This window comes from Carex rostrata, chromosome 27, assembly GCF_964058835.1.
Source record: "Carex rostrata chromosome 27, lpCarRost1.2, whole genome shotgun sequence".
Lineage (NCBI taxonomy): Eukaryota > Viridiplantae > Streptophyta > Magnoliopsida > Poales > Cyperaceae > Carex > Carex rostrata.
This window is the reverse complement of record NC_135944.1, coordinates 6777796-6795212: the sequence shown is the minus strand read 5'-3', so window position 1 is coordinate 6795212 and position 17417 is coordinate 6777796. Positions and strand designations below refer to the sequence as shown.

Here is a 17417-nt window from a genome sequence, read left to right as displayed (position 1 = left end):
TTTTTCTATTATTTTTTGCACTTAGATTTGATTTCCTTCTATATTTTACCTTGTATTATTATCTAATATGGTGGCTTGAACCTTATTCACATTGGTGATGACCACACCTTGTACTTAGACATATAGAGTTCACCTATTATGCTTAGAGTAGTCAAATCAAAATAGATAAACCAAAACTTAATAATAACTATTGTTTGTCTTATTAGAATAGTCAAATTTCAAAAACTTTAGAAATAGCCTATTTTAGTAAGACAAAAATATTGAATTCTCTATTCTAATTATTCTAACCCGACTAAACACTGAATAAGCTATTCCGAATAGCTGACTTCTAAGAATAGCCTATTATGAACCCAGCCAAACATGACCTATAATTCTAAAGAATTCATATCACCTAAGGTAACAAAATATTCCTGTTTATATCCTTACTGTCCGATTAGGATCCGCACAAATTCTGAATTGGCTCGATTCTGAGCGAACGGTCCAGATCTAAAGAGAAATATTGCGTTACCTCAGAGGATACGAAAGAATTATTCAAAGCCTTGTCTGATCTGCATTGTTTCATTGTTTGGGTTGTCGTTTCTTTTGGTCTCTTTTCAACTGCGCCTATTCAGATAATGGATTCGAGTCTATAAAATCCGACCCGGCATAGAGCAAATCCAATTTACTTCTTTTAATGGGCTTAATATTCAATTGAGCAAATCCACAACTCAATTTCGGCCCAACTATATGTCTCTATATAAGATTAGTCTTTTTTTTTTTTCTTTCTCTTCAGTTTTATGAAATATTAATCCCGGTCGACCAACTTTTTTTTTTATCTTATTTGAAATATTCTAACTCTTCTAGTTTTATAAAAATAGTTAAGTTTATTCTGTTTTGGAGCACAAAGACAGGATAATTTTAGAAAAAAAATGTGTTATTTAATATTATGTTTATTTGCGTACTATGAGTAGTGGATTTTTGAAAATAATTAATTTGTGATCACTTCAGTTTTTCCCTATAACATAATGTTCGGATAAATAATTTATTTATTTATGATGCAAATATATATGTACTTAAATACAGGTATGTAAACGTACGTCACAAGTAAAAAAAAAAGAAATTGAATTTTATAAATCAGTAAATATATGGACGTTCGCGAAGTACGGTAGCCCAACTCTCTCTCTCTATCTCTCTCTATACATATATATATCTCATAGTTAGGGGTAAAAATAGTGTGAATAATATTCAATCCGCATTTGAAAATTTGTGTGAATATTAGATATTCGAACATCCGTATAGATACATATATGGTTTTACGTTTTAATTATCTGTATCACAATAATAAATATATACCATATAATTTAATGTATATTCTGAACAAATTATCTTATTCACTATTATAATTAATTAGATAAATATTATAAACTTTAGTATTTACTATTTTTTTAATAAGATTTTTACATTTATTTTAATAAATATCCGATATGTATCTGTATTCATATCGGATTAATATCCAATCCATATTCAGATATATATATCTGAAGGATATAGATATGAATTTAACACTATTTCTCTGTATCCGCTCCGTTTTCATCCCTACAGCCATAGTGCCCAATGGAATTAGCTTTACCACAATATCCGTGTGAATCAGACAATAAGCTGCAGAAAATACACAGACCCACTAACTAAAGTGGTACAGTTATTGGAGAGGAGACTGGGGTCAATGGGTGACAGCTACCTAACGTTCATATTTCACAAAGTTAGCACTAGTATACTAAGAGACTAGAACTAGGGTCTTCTTAATTAAGTTTATCAAATTCTTTGGTGAACTCAAGTCTAAAATTCATTAAATCGGTTTCAAATGACGAATCTGAACTGTTGAAATCCGCCTACCTTACGAGTGATACGTCTACATGTCAAATTTTTAAACATTTGAATTAATTTAGTATAAAGTTAATTTGTCAAAATTAGAAGGTTAATTTTGATGCATTCATTTTTTGAATGTTTTTATTTGACCACTTGACTTTCTACTAAATTAATTTAAATGTTTAAAATTTATACATGTAGACACATCACCCGTAAGATAGGTGGATTTCAACGGTTCAGATTCGCCATTTAAAGCTGATTTAGTGGGTTTTATACTTGAATTTACAAAGCGACTTCGCTATATATATTTCTATTCTTAAAAGGCTACATATAAGAATTAGGTAGTGGGAAAGGTTTGATCAACTTGGATTTGTTTGTAGCCTCTGTTATCAGGTAGTGGGGAAGGTTTGATCTATCTGGTCTAAAAAAATAGTAAAAAATTTCAAAAAATGTAAAATTTGGTCTCCAAACACATATTAATATGGAGAACAAGATGAACGGTTCGGATCGACCGTTTGGATTTTAAAAACTCGAATATTGAAACTGGATCACCGTAGCCCTCTATGCAACCTATAGCACCTTAGCCTTACCCATATATATATATATATATATAGAGTTAGGCTGGGGTGCTATGGATAGTATAGTGGTCTCTATACTACGGCTCAATATTCGAGTTTTCAAAATCCAAATGGTCGATCCGAACCGTTCATCTTGTTCTCCATATTAATATGTGTTTGGAGACCAAATTTTACATTTTTTGGAAATTGTTTACTATTTTTTTAGATAGGCAGAAAATCAAAGATCTTAATGGTGCAGAATTTTTTAGATCAAGTGATTTTCTACCTAGCTAAAAAAATAGTAAAATTTTTTTAAAAAATGTAAAATTTGGTCTCCAAACACATATTAATATGGAGAACAAGATGAACGGTTCGGATCGACCTTTAGGATTTTGAAAACTCAAATATTGAGCCATAGCACCATAGCCCTCTATGCTATCCATAGCACCCAAGCCTTACTATATATATATATATATATATATATATATATAGAGGTTGGCTAAGATCAAAGTGGTAGTTCCTAAGTTTTGGTGCTACCAATTCGTTTTTTAATTTTTAAAGTTTAAAATGTCGATCTGAACCGTTCAAGTTGTTCTCCATATTAAATTATGCTTGGAGACCAAATTTTACATTTTTCTGAATTTTTTTACTATTTATTAAGCCACTTTGAATACAGCTGATCCAACGGTGACTTCTGATTTTACTGTTTTGTTATCCCACTGTTGGATCAGCGATTTTCAAAGTGGCTTAATAAATAGTAAGAAAAATCAGAAAAATGTAAAATTTGGTCTCCAAGCACAATTTAATATGGAGAACAACTTGAACGGTTCGGATCGATGTTTTGAACTTTGAAAATTGAAAAATGAATTGGTAGCACCAAAGCTCAGGAACTACCACTTTGATCTTAGCCAACCTCTTTATATATATATATATATAAGGCTACATATTTTTTTGTCTTAATAAAGGATAAAATGCGAATTTTATAAGAAAATGTGTTGAGTTCACCTTGGCTCCATAGTAAGTGGAAAGGAGGAAAGCGTATACAATAATTTTAATTTATTTGGAGCACAAATAACAGTAAAAAAAATCTTACCGAGAACCAATCTTGCAAGGACGTAGAAGGAAATCAGAGCGCGAGCAAGAGGGTAGGAGAAAATAAAGTGAAAAATTAAGGAAACTTATGGATAGAGCAGAAGAGCGCAGGAGAGCACGTACGGAGAAGAAAAATAGGGGAGCACGCGGGAAAAGAAGGAGACGGATCAACTTCCGCTTAAGGAAAGGATATTTTTGTCATTTTTAATTTTAACCAGGGATTTAACTATGGTTAATTTCATATTTGTTAAATAATGAACAAAAGAGAAAGAATTTGAAGAGTTAAGGGACAAATTAGATATATTCAAGAGTTGAGGGGTAAATAAGAAATTAAAGAACTCTTGAAGGGTAGAGGAGAAATTAACCCTTTTTAAAATATTAATATTACTGTTTTAAATAGAATATAAGAAAAAAGTTGAAAAAAATTGTTTATTAATTTTACTTAATCTTATATATATATATACATTTAATGCACTTTTTTCCATTTGGTGCATTAAAATATCTTAAAATACTTAAATAAGCACTACTCATCAAATGCACACAAATTTTTATAGAAAAAAATTAATAGAGAAAATTTCACTTTCTACACTTTTATATATTTAAATAGAAGTGGTGTACATGTAAATATGATCACAGTTATCTTTAGCAGAAAGTTAATTAATTACTATTTAATTATAATTATGACAAAATAACTGAATAATTGTGTGATTATGTACGTGTTTTTAAAATTTTCAGGGACTGTAACTCTTGAATTTTGTGTGGCAAGTTATGTACTTCGAGAAATGCTGACACATGCATGCTTCACAGAGAAAATATTATTATTAGTACTCTGTAGAGGCAGTAGAGTAATAATAAAACCTTCTGAAATTAGTATATACTAATATATATTATAATTCAAAATATATAAATTCAATAATTTTCAGACTTTATATACATCAACTATACTTTTTTAATGTGCTCTGATTTTATTAATATTTTATATGCAAATATATTGAAATTATATCTACTGTTACCTTTTTAACACACACACTCTGATATATATAGTGTGTTAAAGACGGGCACACAATGTTTAATTATGCTGTATATAGTTGGATATTTATTGCAACGTGCGTGGCAATTTTTTTTTTCGAGCTTTACAATAAATTAAATAAAGCATAAAAATTACAACTAATGTTAGTAATTTTATCAATTAAATAATGACATATTTAAAGATAACATAATCATCATTAGAATCCAAAATTTTGATAATAATGTTCAAGATAACTCCTACAATTAAAAAAATAATAGTATTAATTAATCTGACTTTAGTTAACATACCTCCATTAGCATTTCAGCTGAACTGCTAACATTTTGAAGCCGTGAAATCTATGTTAAAATTCGTTCTGGGAGTAAATAATTAAAATGATTGATAAATGAAGGAAAAATAATGAAATAATGTGCATGTAGAGAAAGAATTTAATTTCTATAAATTGTTGGCTGATAAGTTTTGAAATGGTTAATTGTTGGCATTTAGTAAAGAGAGATAATTAATCATGAAAATATTTGATTATTGATGGTGTGTATTCTTTTGTAACATGAAGAGTCTCAAGAGGTCAGCGTAAGTTGAAAATGAAGGGTTAATTCAAGGGTTTTTTTTAATCAGAGGTTAATCAGATTTTTTAATTGTGATTTTTTAATCAGTGGTTCCAAAATAAAGACCAACCACTAGAGTTGCTGATCCAAACTTCTCTGTCTTCAATTTCAACAATCTAGTCAAATTAATTTCATGATTCTTCTAGATATTTTATATTTATAAAATTAGAATGAGATGGACCAGCGTTACTTTCTCAATAACTAATATCATATTAGTAGGAACCTAAATTAACCAATTAACAATGAAGTCATTTACACGGCAAACAATTATTGTCCTTGAATTTTTCCTTTTTCTTGGAAATTGCCTGTGCTTTCAATTGTCTATTTATCGTTAACCAATCTACATGCTACATGCATGAGTCTTCTCTAGACTTAGATGACTTTGAAAATACCAGTACTGTTTTTTTCAAATGGTCATTTTCAGAAGAATTTTCCTCTTATCATCTCTAAATCTCCATCTAAAAATGTGTGGTACAAAGGCATTTCGGACCAATTACCGCAGAAAAATGAAAAATACAAAAAAAAGTAAGGAGAACTGCAACGAACATTTAGTCTTTGTTATAGAATAATTTTTGTTCTTTTTTCTTAAGAAAAAAAAAATGTATCGTTACCTGTTTCCCTTTCTTTTTAATTTGCAGAAGAATTTTCGCACACAATACTCTTCACTCAACTATTTTTCCCACAAAAATTAACAGGGTAACTTGCTACTAGTTACACTTTTTTATGTTTTTTAATAAAGTATAATGGGTATTTTATAAATTTAAAATGAGTTTTAACATAAAAGATAATAAAATGAGTAAATTTGTTTTTCAAAGTTTAGAGGGAAAAATATGTAATTTCAAAGTTTAGAGGGGGGAATATGTAATTTGAAGTTTTTGAGGGGTAAACATCAAATTCCCCTACATTTATGGGATATAAGGTTGAAATAGTAGCACTTCTGTATACATATCTTCTCCAAAATTTAGAAATATCTCCCTTGGTTCCATTTTTAATGGCCACTTCAGTACTGGCCTGTCTTATTTTTATTTTATTTCTTCCCTGCTTCTCCAGCTCCTCTTGTACAACTACAGTTCCATGTGACCATTCTATTCAAATTAAGTCTCCTTTCAACTTTCAATCAGACAATACGCGGGATCCTAATTGTGAGGGTAATTTAACGATTTTATGTGACAAAGATAAACCATTTCTCGTATGGATTCCTAATCCATTACCCTTGGAAAACATCTCATATGAAAACAAAACCATTACGGTTCAAGATCCTTATCTTAGTAGTTCATTGAAAAAATCTGGTTGTGGTAATCTTTATTTTAATTTTTCTAGTCCTATTAACTTGTATTATGGGATGTATGGTTTATGGAATAGTAGTCTTTCTTCTGTGAGATGTGACCCTACTAATCAGATACAATCACCACCCAAGATATTTCGAAAGGATTACAACCTTAGCTACTCGCCAATTGAGAATCATAAACCTCCACCGAATTGTCTGAATTCCCTGCCGTCTTTGGAGTACATTTACTCATTTAATGACAACGGACAACTTTTGCTGCTATCAATTAGTTACTCAGGTGACATTTTAGCGCAGCCCGGTTGCTTTGCAAATTGGACAGAGGTTGTCGATCCTGAAGATGGTAAAGGTCAGTAGCTTGCATATTTCATCAATTTATCCTGTTAATATTTTTTTAATCTCTTTGTAAATTATGAGCAGTTCCATTTTCTTTCCCCTTTGACATAATTAATGGGGTCTTGACATAAAAGCTCTAATAGAGACAAAATACAAGACTTTGACTGATTAAGTAACCTTTAAGCCTACGACTGTTCAAAATTATTACAATAATATCTAATCCCTTTTTCTTTTATTTTTTTCCTAATTTCACTTTGAAAGTTTCCTGGTCTTACTTTCATGTGGAAAAATAAAAAAATCCCAATTTTCCCATACTTTTTGAAAAGGATGGTTACCTTTTTTCTATAGACGATTAGTTCGTTCCCTTCTAAAATCAACTCAAAAACCTTTTTAATTACCTTATGCCTAACTCTAATGTTTAGCATAAGAATTCTATAACATATGACCCCACCAACATCATCAGGGTTAAAGATTCATCTCTCAGTAGTTCTTTGCAATAGTGACAGGAATTCATATCACGTAAGGTAACAGAATATTGTTGTTTAGATTGATCCGGACCGTTCGATCAGAATACACATGAATATTGAAGGGTTATCATATGAACTATTCTATAATTGGGGATGATGATAGAGTAGTGTTCTGACAAACTGTTCAAGTCATTATATCAGCTAATTATTCGACAATTGGGGATGATGATAGTAGTGTCCTTTCAGTTAACATTGTCCTTCAATTATGATAATAGAGATCATTTTGTGATATATACAAGCTAATTATTGAAATCATCTTTTACCAGAACCTGATCGCTCTGCTAACATCACACCCAGAACCACTTGTGATCGACATTGTAAAGGTTAATCACTTTGCTCACATTTTTTCATTCTTTACTAAACTTTATTTATTTTTTAGTTATTGTACTTCAAAATTTTATTCACTTTCAGTCCAGTGAAAAGAAATATAATGTCTATCTAAATCGATGATTCATTTATGACATTTCTTTCTTTATCCATATTGCAGATCATCAATTTCGAATGAGAATCATAACAGGCAAGTATCACTTCTCATTTAGTTTTAGAGTAAACTAAACGTACGTGTTCTGAACCTCCATCTGTAAAATGTGGGGTACAAAGGCATTTCGGACATTTACTTTGTTATAGAATATATATTTTTTTTTAGAAAAAAATGTGTCACTATACCTATATATATCCTTTCTTTTTAATTTGGAGACAAATTTTCGCATACAATATCCTTCACTCAACCGTTTTTCCCAGAAATTAAAATAAACAAGATAACCGTACAAGTGTAGAAATTGCTACTAGTATAGGGCATAATGGGTTCTTATAAGACTGGCATTTTTCCTAAGCAAGTTACAATTTTTTATGTTTTTAATAAAGTATAATGGAGGTTGGATGAACCCTTCGCTCTTTCACCAGAGCGAATTTTGGCGATTCCAGAAAACCCAAACCCTAGCTCAGCCGCCATCCCACTCCGTCACCCTAGCTCTCCGACTCCGATGCCGCTACTCTCCCCTCTCTCGCCTCTTCCCTCCGCATCAGATCGGAGAGGAGAGTGAGGGGAAGGGGAGGAAATGAGAGAGAGAGAGACAGAGAGAGAGAGATGTGCGTACCTCGGGCTGAGAGTGAGGTGATGGGTGCACCTCGAGCTAACGAGAGGAGGGAGAGTGACCTGCCGTGAGAAGAGATGGCGCAAGGAGGTATCAGTCGTGATGCGGCCAGTGAGGTTTGTTCGTTGATGATCTCATTGCGAGTCCCCTCGACAGTTGCTGTTGATGCGGCTGCTGAGATGGGTGTGACAGGAGCATTTGAGGGCTTCAACTTGACGGTACTAGGTACGGGTGGAGTTATGTTAGTACTGCGTGACGGTGAGTAGATCTGATCGTTGGAGTGTGGTAGTGGTCAGAAGAGCGGATCCGATCGTGAAGTGAGATGAAGATTTAAGTATTAGAGTGATTATGAGTTTATATCAGTAGAATTAGAAGAGTAGATTTAAGAATTTAGAAGTTGATTAATGATGATTAAAGTAATTTTGAGTGATTTAGAAGATTTCATGAGAATAAAGAAGTAGATTTAGGAATTAGAGTTGCTTGACTCATTGTAAATATATTTTTTTATCAATCGAATTGTTAGTAGGCATTTAAAGCCGCTAACCTTCAAAAAAAAATAATAAAGTATAATGGGTATGTTACAAGTTTAAATTGAGTTTTAATATAAAAGACAATAAAAATGAGCAAATTTGTGAGTTTAGAGGGGATAATACATAATTTTGAAGTTTAGAGGGGGCAATACGAAATTTTGAAGTTTTTGAGGGGTATACATGACATTCCCCCTACATTATGGGATATAAAGTTGAAATAGTAACACTTCTGTATCCATATCTTCTTCAAAATTTAGAAATATGTATAACTTAATATCTCAGTTGGTTGCATCTTTCATGACCACTTGCCAACTTCTGTACTGGTCTGTCTTATTTTCATTTTCTTCCTTCCCTGCTTCTCCAACTCATGTACACCTAGACTTCCATGTGATCCATTATTCAAATTAAGCCTCCTTTCTGCCTCTAATCAGATATTACAAGGGATCCTAATTGTCAGGGTAATTTAAACTTGGAGAAGGAGGTTATTACCATTGGAAAGCATCGCATATGACAACAATACTATTACAGTTCAAGATCCTTACCTTAGTTGTTCTTTGAATAAATCTGGCTGTGGTAATCTTTATTTTAATTTTTCTAGTCCTGTCAATAACTTTCACTATAACATGTATGAGTTATTGAATAGTAGCCTTTCTTCTGTGAGCTCGATGTTACCCTCCTAATCAGATACAATCACCACCCAATATATTTGGAACAGATTATAACTCAGCTACTTGCCTTTTTTTTATGAAGATGATAAGCCACCACAGAATTCTTTGAGGCCTAACAATTCCGTTGAATCTTTTGAATACATTTTCTCATTCAAAAATGACATCGGATAGATATTCTTTGAGTCTTCCCTAATCTATTTGTTTTGTCCTGTTTACTTTCTTCCCCCTGTTTGTCGAGCCGATATTCTTTGATATGAAACCTAAATTCTTTTGGTTAAAGTGAAACTGATACTAGTAATAGAACTTACTATATACAATATCAGCTACCAGACCCCTAGACATGATCTCTGCATTGAGCTATCAATGTAGAATATCCCAACATGTTCTCCTTAGGATCCAGCTAAAAATATATTCTAACTAGAGGAAGGTAATTTTAATTTCATATTTTATATATTAGTGACTTAAATGCTAATATATGCAAGAATATCCCAACATGTTGTAGAATATCCCAACATGTTCTCCTGTTATAGTCAACCTTCAAAAAAAATATTCTCCTGTATACATACTAATTACTTGTATTTGGTTTAAATGTAGGAACCGCAATAGGATCTTTAGCATTCCTTGGAGCATGCCTTATTTTGTATTTAAAGCTTCGAAATAGCAAAAATCCTGCCCAGTGCATCTCACGGAGCAAAGACAAACTTGAAGGAAATATTGAAATGCTCTTAGAAAAACATGGATCGTTTGCGCCAAAAAGATATAAATATGCAGAGGTAAAGAAAATTACCAAGTTCTTTCAGGATACACTAGGTAAAGGAGGTTTTGGCACCGTATACAGGGGAAGACTTCAAGATGGCCGTTTGGTTGCTGTCAAAATTTTGCACAAGTCTTCATGTGATAGAGAGGAGTTTTTGAATGAGATCCTAAGCATTAGCAGAACTTCTCATGTCAATGTTGTTAGTCTACTAGGCTTTTGCATTGAAGGCCCCAAGGATGCTCTAATTTATGAATACATGCCAAATGGATCACTCGACAATTATATATACTCTGAAAATCCAAAAGCAGTTCTTGGCTGGGGAAAGCTTTATGAAATAGCAATTGGTATTGCAAGAGGTTTAGAATATTTACACCGAGGTTGTAATGCACGTATTGTGCATTTTGATATAAAACCTCAGAACATTCTATTAGACGAAGATTTCAACCCAAAAATTGCCGATTTTGGTTTGGCAAAATTGTGTCCGCCAAAAGAGAGCATTGTTTCAATGGCTGAGATGAGGGGAACCATTGGGTACATTGCCCCCGAAGTTTTCTCAAGGAGCTTTGGAGTTGTTTCAACAAAATCTGATGTATACAGCTATGGAATGATGGTGCTGGAGATGGTAGGAGGAAGAAGGAATGCAAAACCAAGTGCTGAAAATCCAAGCCAAGTGTACTTTCCACATTGGCTTTATGATTGTCTTGTTGAAGGCAGTCCAATACAACTACAAGCATGTGATGTATTATCAATGGAGATTGAAGAAATTGCAAAGAAGATTGGCATGATTGGTTTGTGGTGCACACAAACGATGCCGGCTAATCGGCCGTCGATAAACAGAGTTGTGGAAATGCTAGAGAGAAGTTCAGACCAGTTGGAAATGCCACCAAAACCTTATTTCTGTTCTCCGTCTCATTCCACAATATTATTAGATACTTCTCATACTCTTAAGTTTGGATGAAATTCACAGTCTGATTCTGACGATTTATTGGGGTTAACACACTATGAGTATATGGATATTCAGTTTGACGGGTAGCTAGGTTTTCTCCGATGTTTTTTGTGTAGAAAAATTGAAATTTGCGTTTATATTTGGAATGTTTAGATTTTCCGCATCTACATTTTGTAATTTTATGTTTGACATTGTTTTAATAAAAGCACTAATGGAAAGGAATTAAGATTTATATACATTTATGCATATTTAGATGCTTCGAATAATAATGTATCTGCTTGAAAGTATTGTACGTGTAGTTAAAATGAAAAAGTATAAACAAAGAACTGACATAAAGAAACCTTCCTCTTATAGCCCTTGAATTGGGTCGCGCTGGTATACATGCAGCACATGATGAAACATATACACGTGTAATTAGGAATATTCATATCCGAAATGGGTTAAGGATTCAATAAAGAATATTAATTATTCTTATATACTGAATATATTGAATATATTTCAGACAGTAAATCAAATTAGCCATATATATAAATTAGTTTAATTAAAATTTTATTCTTAATATGTAGATTTATAATATAAATAATTATATTCAATCATATTATTTATGTATGTAATTTTTAACTATTTTACATGTTTGAACTAAAACATTCAATATAAGTATATGCAATAGTAAGGCTATTACCAACTTCTTAACCATCATTGTACAGATAAATCTATCAATCTATCGAGGTCTATGGAAAGATTGTCCTGCAAACATTTGTGGACATGGTCTCATGTATGGAATGCATGTATGTAAATAACTTTTACTTTTAGAAATTTGTAAAGGAACCGTACCCAATAGGTAAATAGCGTTTTCTATATTATTTCAATAGATAAAAATAAATTGCTTCGTTGACGGAGCAAAGCAAGAGAACCTTCTCTCTCTTTCTCCTTCGTTCATTTCTAAAAGAATCTTTCATCTCCTCTCTCTTTATAACTAAACTGGAGATATCCTGTTTGACGGACTCAAATGTATGATCGGACGGTTGGCATTAAACGCTTGTGGAGTTGTCGGGATGACCTTGTTCTGAAGTAATAATCTACGACTATTTACATTACACGGGATGAAATGTAAGCTTCTAGTGTAGTTCCTCAAAGCGGCAAGTGACGATTTCTGGGCCTTCTGGCCCAAGAAGTATGTTTCGGGCTTCAATATGGAAATTATTGGGCTTAAATGAGGCATGGTTGGAACAGATTGGGTTCCTTATTTCGGAATTTTAAATTATTTGGGCTAAAATCTCTGGATTGTTGGTTCCTGCAATGAATTTTACATGAGAACGATGCAATTCAAAAATAATTTCAGATAATAAGAGATAAAAGGTTCTCTTCAGTACAATATAGTTTTAGATATGACATCATATGAAAAAGAAAAAAAAAAAAAACAGTATGTAGATTTATGAAAGAGTGAGTCTATGATACTATATATATATGACACGGATTGATCCGTAACACAGATTAATATATTCGTTTTTCAAATCTTAACAGTCAATCCGAACCATTCAGCATGATCCCTATATAAATATGTATTTGAAGACTCAATTTCATATTTTTTAGATTTTTTTTTTACTATTTTTTATAATAGATAGAAAATCACTTGATCTGAAAATTATCAACCATTAAAAAACAGTGATTTTCTAACTCTTCCAGTTTTTTTTTTTTTTTTAAAAAAAAGTTTATTCTGTCTGTATGCTATATTTGTTGGAAATTACATATGTACGGAGCACATAGACAGGATAATTTTAGAAAATGAGGTATTTAATATTCATATACTAAACCAAAAATTTCAATCTCTTAGCAGGTAACCATTTCCTCCTCTGTTTATTTGCCTGCTATATGAGTAGTGAATATTTGAAGCTAATTTGTGTTCATTTATGAGAATACATAATTTATTTTTCTATTTATGATGGAAATACAAACGCATGTCTATATACAATTATGTAAATGCCAGAAGTAAACAATTGAATCATTTGTTCTCACAAACCGGCTAATTAGAAGACTTAATATTTGTTATACACTGATGATATACATGCTACATATTTTTATGTTAGAGGGAATTTCATATATACAATCATTTTAATTTATTCTATAAAGTTGCGTTTGGGCGAATAAATTAAATACAATATTAAATTATTTTAAAATATTAATATTACTGCTTTAAATAGAATGTAAGAATAAAGTTGAAAACTTTTTGTGCATTAATTTTACTTCATTTTAAAAGGTTCAAAAATAATTTCAGATAATAAGAGATAAAAGGTTCTCTTCAGTACAATATAGTTTTAGATATGACATCATATGAAAAAGAAAAAAAAAAAAACAGTACGTAGATTTATGAAAGAGTGAGTCTATGATACTATATATATATGACACGGATTGGTCCGTAATACAGATTAATATATTCGTTTTTCAAATCTTAACAGTCAATCCTAACCATTCAGCATGATCCCTATATAAATATGTATTTGAAGACTCAATTTCATATTTTTTAGATTTTTTTTTTACTATTTTTTATAATAGATAGAAAATCACTTGATCTGAAAATTATCAACCATTAAAAAACAGTGATTTTCTAACTCTTCCAGTTTTTTTTTTTTTTTTAAAAAAAAAGTTTATTCTGTCTGTATGCTATATTTGTTGGAAATTACATATGTACGGAGCACATAGACAGGATAATTTTAGAAAATGTGGTATTTAATATTCATATACTAAACCAGACAAATTTCAATCTCTTAGCAGGTAATCATTTCCTCTGTTTATTTGCCTGCTATGAGTAGTGAATTTTTGAAGCTAATTTGTGTTCATTTATGAGAATACATAATTTATTTTTCTATTTATGATGGAAATACAAACGTATGTCTATATACAATTATGTAAATGCCAGAAGTAAACAAATGAATCATTTGTTCTCATAAACCGGCTAATTAGAAGACTTAATATTTGTTATACACTGATGATATACATGCTACATATTTTTATGTTAGGGGGGAATTTCATATATACAATCATTTTAATTTATTCTATAAAGTTGCGTTTCAGCGAATAAAATACAATATTAAATTATTTTAAAATATTAATATTACTGCTTTAAATAGAATGTAAGAATAAAGTTGAAAACTTTTTGTGCATTAATTTTACTTCATCTTAATATATATATATACTTAATGCACTTTTTTCATTTGATGTTAAAATATCTTTACTCGTCCAATTCACACAATTTTTTTATAGAAAAAAATGGAGAAAATTTCACTTTCAACACTATGTTATATATTTAAACAGCAATGGTGTACATGTAATTATATGATCACAGTTATGATCTTTAGCAGAAAGATACTTAATTACTTTTTAATTATAATTATAACAAATAACTGAATAAATTGTGTGATTATGTGTTTTTAATTTTCAGGGAGTGGAACTCTTGAATTATGTGTGGCAAGTTATGTACTTAGAGAAATGCTGATACATGCTTGACAGAGAAAATATTATTGCTAGTACTTTGTAGAGGTAGTAGAGTAATAATAAAGCCTTCTGAAATTAGTATATACTAATATATATTATAATTCAAAATATATAAATTCAATAATTTTCAAGCTTTATATATCAACTTTAATTTTCTTAATGTGCTTTGATTTTGATAATATATTCTATGCAAATATATTGAAATTATATCTACCGTTACCTTCTAGGTTTTCGGTGAAAAATTATCATAAAATAAAATAATATATTATATATTATAATCAATACGGATTCGTCTCCTCTAAGATCAGAATCTCAAACTTTGAGAAAAAAGAGGGCCCCATCCTCTAGATGAGGTCCTCAGTAATTGAGTCCGCATATCCTAGATGCGGCCGTGGTAGATTTATAATTGTACAAAAATCGTGATTTTCTGATTTTTTTTTTTTTTTTTTTTTTTTGAGAAAATGATACATTTAAAAATTCGGCACATATTTGACATACAAATTAAAATAATATATTTCTCCGTACATATTTAATTTGTCAATACATATCTAAATCTAGGCTATTTCTGTTACACTTAGGAGCACCTCTAACTGCTCAAAAACTGAAATTAAATTGCAATTGAAAGTAAATAGATGAGTTTAGAGAAATTTGACACGCGGGATGATAACGGAGTTCGGCAAAACAAAGGCCTACGTCTCCGGGGCTTCGCAACCTTGTGTAGTGCGCCTTTCTATTACCCAATACGAAAGGATTACAACTTGTGAACCGTTGAGCCCTTACACACCAAGCAGGAAGTCAAACCGCCAACTCAAAGAGATGAGAACAAGGTCTCGATTGTCTAGAAACACAAGAGAAACACTCAATAGATCACTCTAACCTAATCTATATCAAGATTAGTGAAGTAGGTTTGAGGTTGCTTGAGGGATTTTGAAGTTTTAAGCTCTCACAACAATGGAGTAGGCTAAGCTCTCAGAAAATCGCTTTTAAAATGATTAGGGTCAACTCAGATGATTGGGGAAGAAAGCCCAATCACCTATTTATAGAGTCAGTTCAAAAATGAGCTATTTGACATAAAACGTTACCAACGTTTTATCAAACGTTACAACGTTTTAGTTCAAATTGCGATTTTAGGGTTTTAATTTTCTGACAGCTCAGCAAAACGTCATAACGTTTGTAAAACGTTATGTAACGTTTTAACATGTAACAACTTGATCAAAATAGAAGTTCTCTGAAGCTAATATTTAATTAAAACGTTACAACGTTTAAATTTGAATTTTCAATCTTTGGTACAGCTGTACTTAAAATTCTGACATCCATAAAAACGTTACAACGTTTCATGTTGTTACTGTACAGCTGTGCTTCAGTAGTTCTGTAGCTATTAAAACGTTATGACGTTTTTAAATTGTCACAACGTTTATAAAACGTTATAACGTTATAACTTGTTTCTGATTTTGATCAGTTTGTTGCTTCTGACCAATCTGAAACGTTACAACGTTTTGAAAACGTTACCAATGTTTTATCCCAGTTTAGTCAGCCTCACACATATTTTACCAAGTTTCTGATTTTACAATTTGTATTCTTGATTAATGTCTTCATGTCTTCTTCAGTCCAAGTATTCCATAATGCAATTTCATTCGACTTGAACCTACATATCTTTCAAAAACAAAATAGAACACATCGTAAAATTCAATAATTGTATATTTTTGTAAATTAGTCAAATAGACGAAAAAGATTATTACTCAACCAACAATTTCTATATAGCAGCTACACATGCAGAGCCTGGAGCGGTGGAAGGGCAAGGCCAAGGACGACAGGGGCAGGGGTGGGAGGGCCAGAGGCCGTGACTGTACTTCTAAACCATTAATTGACACCAATAAATAAAAAAATATTCTAGCAATGAGAAACGTCTAATCGAACAAAACCAAATCAAGGTACTGAGTGAGAACAACCCGGATAATAACTCCGATCGATAAAGGTCATTAAACAGCTTAATTGAAAAAGGACTTTTTTGTATACTAGATTATTATACTTATTTTAAAGTGCCATGTCATGTTTGCTACAACGGCTAATGGAACGAAGGCCAAAAATGTCAAACTATTGCATATTCGCTATGCATGAATGGTAGACGCCACATCGATCCAGAAGTGTCTCAGTGCCTCTTCACCTCTCATGGTATATATTAATTATTATAAAAAGCATAATTATTTTTGTTGCAATAAATAATTTTTAGTTCAAAAATTATTTGATTTACTCCAATATTTTAATAAAAACTGTATGAAATATTCTCCAAAACAAATAACAAATTTAACTATCATTCTCAATCTTATTAATTTGTTCATAATAATCAGTTTCAATTGTACAAAAATATAAGCTTATAAAATAGTTCGGAGGAAAGGATTTCAAAATAATAATGTACACATGAATGAGTTTCATAAAAAATGTATTTTTGTTCACACCAATAGTGTTAGTACACACAACAATACAAAAATATAAATTATATATCGTGAAATTTATTATAAATATTATAGAGTATGGCTAATATAACATCAGTGTCATTTCAGACTATATAACACCAACTCCAAAATCTATCAAATCGAGTTCAAATGGTGAATCCAAACCGTTCAAACCGATCTACTTCATTAGTTGTGCGTTTACA

The 17417-nt window shown here is 31.2% G+C and overlaps 2 long non-coding RNA genes and 1 pseudogene across 2 annotated transcripts in view; 2 read left to right on the top strand and 1 right to left on the bottom strand.

Moving 5' to 3' along the window:
- LOC144545094 (uncharacterized) overlaps positions 1-17417 on the bottom strand; it is a 65618-nt gene that overhangs the window by 33650 nt on the left and 14551 nt on the right. The window lies entirely within an intron of this gene.
- LOC144545095 (uncharacterized) lies at positions 6138-9820 on the top strand. The gene is made up of 3 exons (XR_013508384.1): positions 6138-6760; positions 7541-7597; positions 7762-9820. It is a non-coding gene; the product is annotated as an uncharacterized LOC144545095 (long non-coding RNA).
- Positions 10143-11492, top strand: LOC144545093 (LEAF RUST 10 DISEASE-RESISTANCE LOCUS RECEPTOR-LIKE PROTEIN KINASE-like 2.1 pseudogene; annotated as a pseudogene).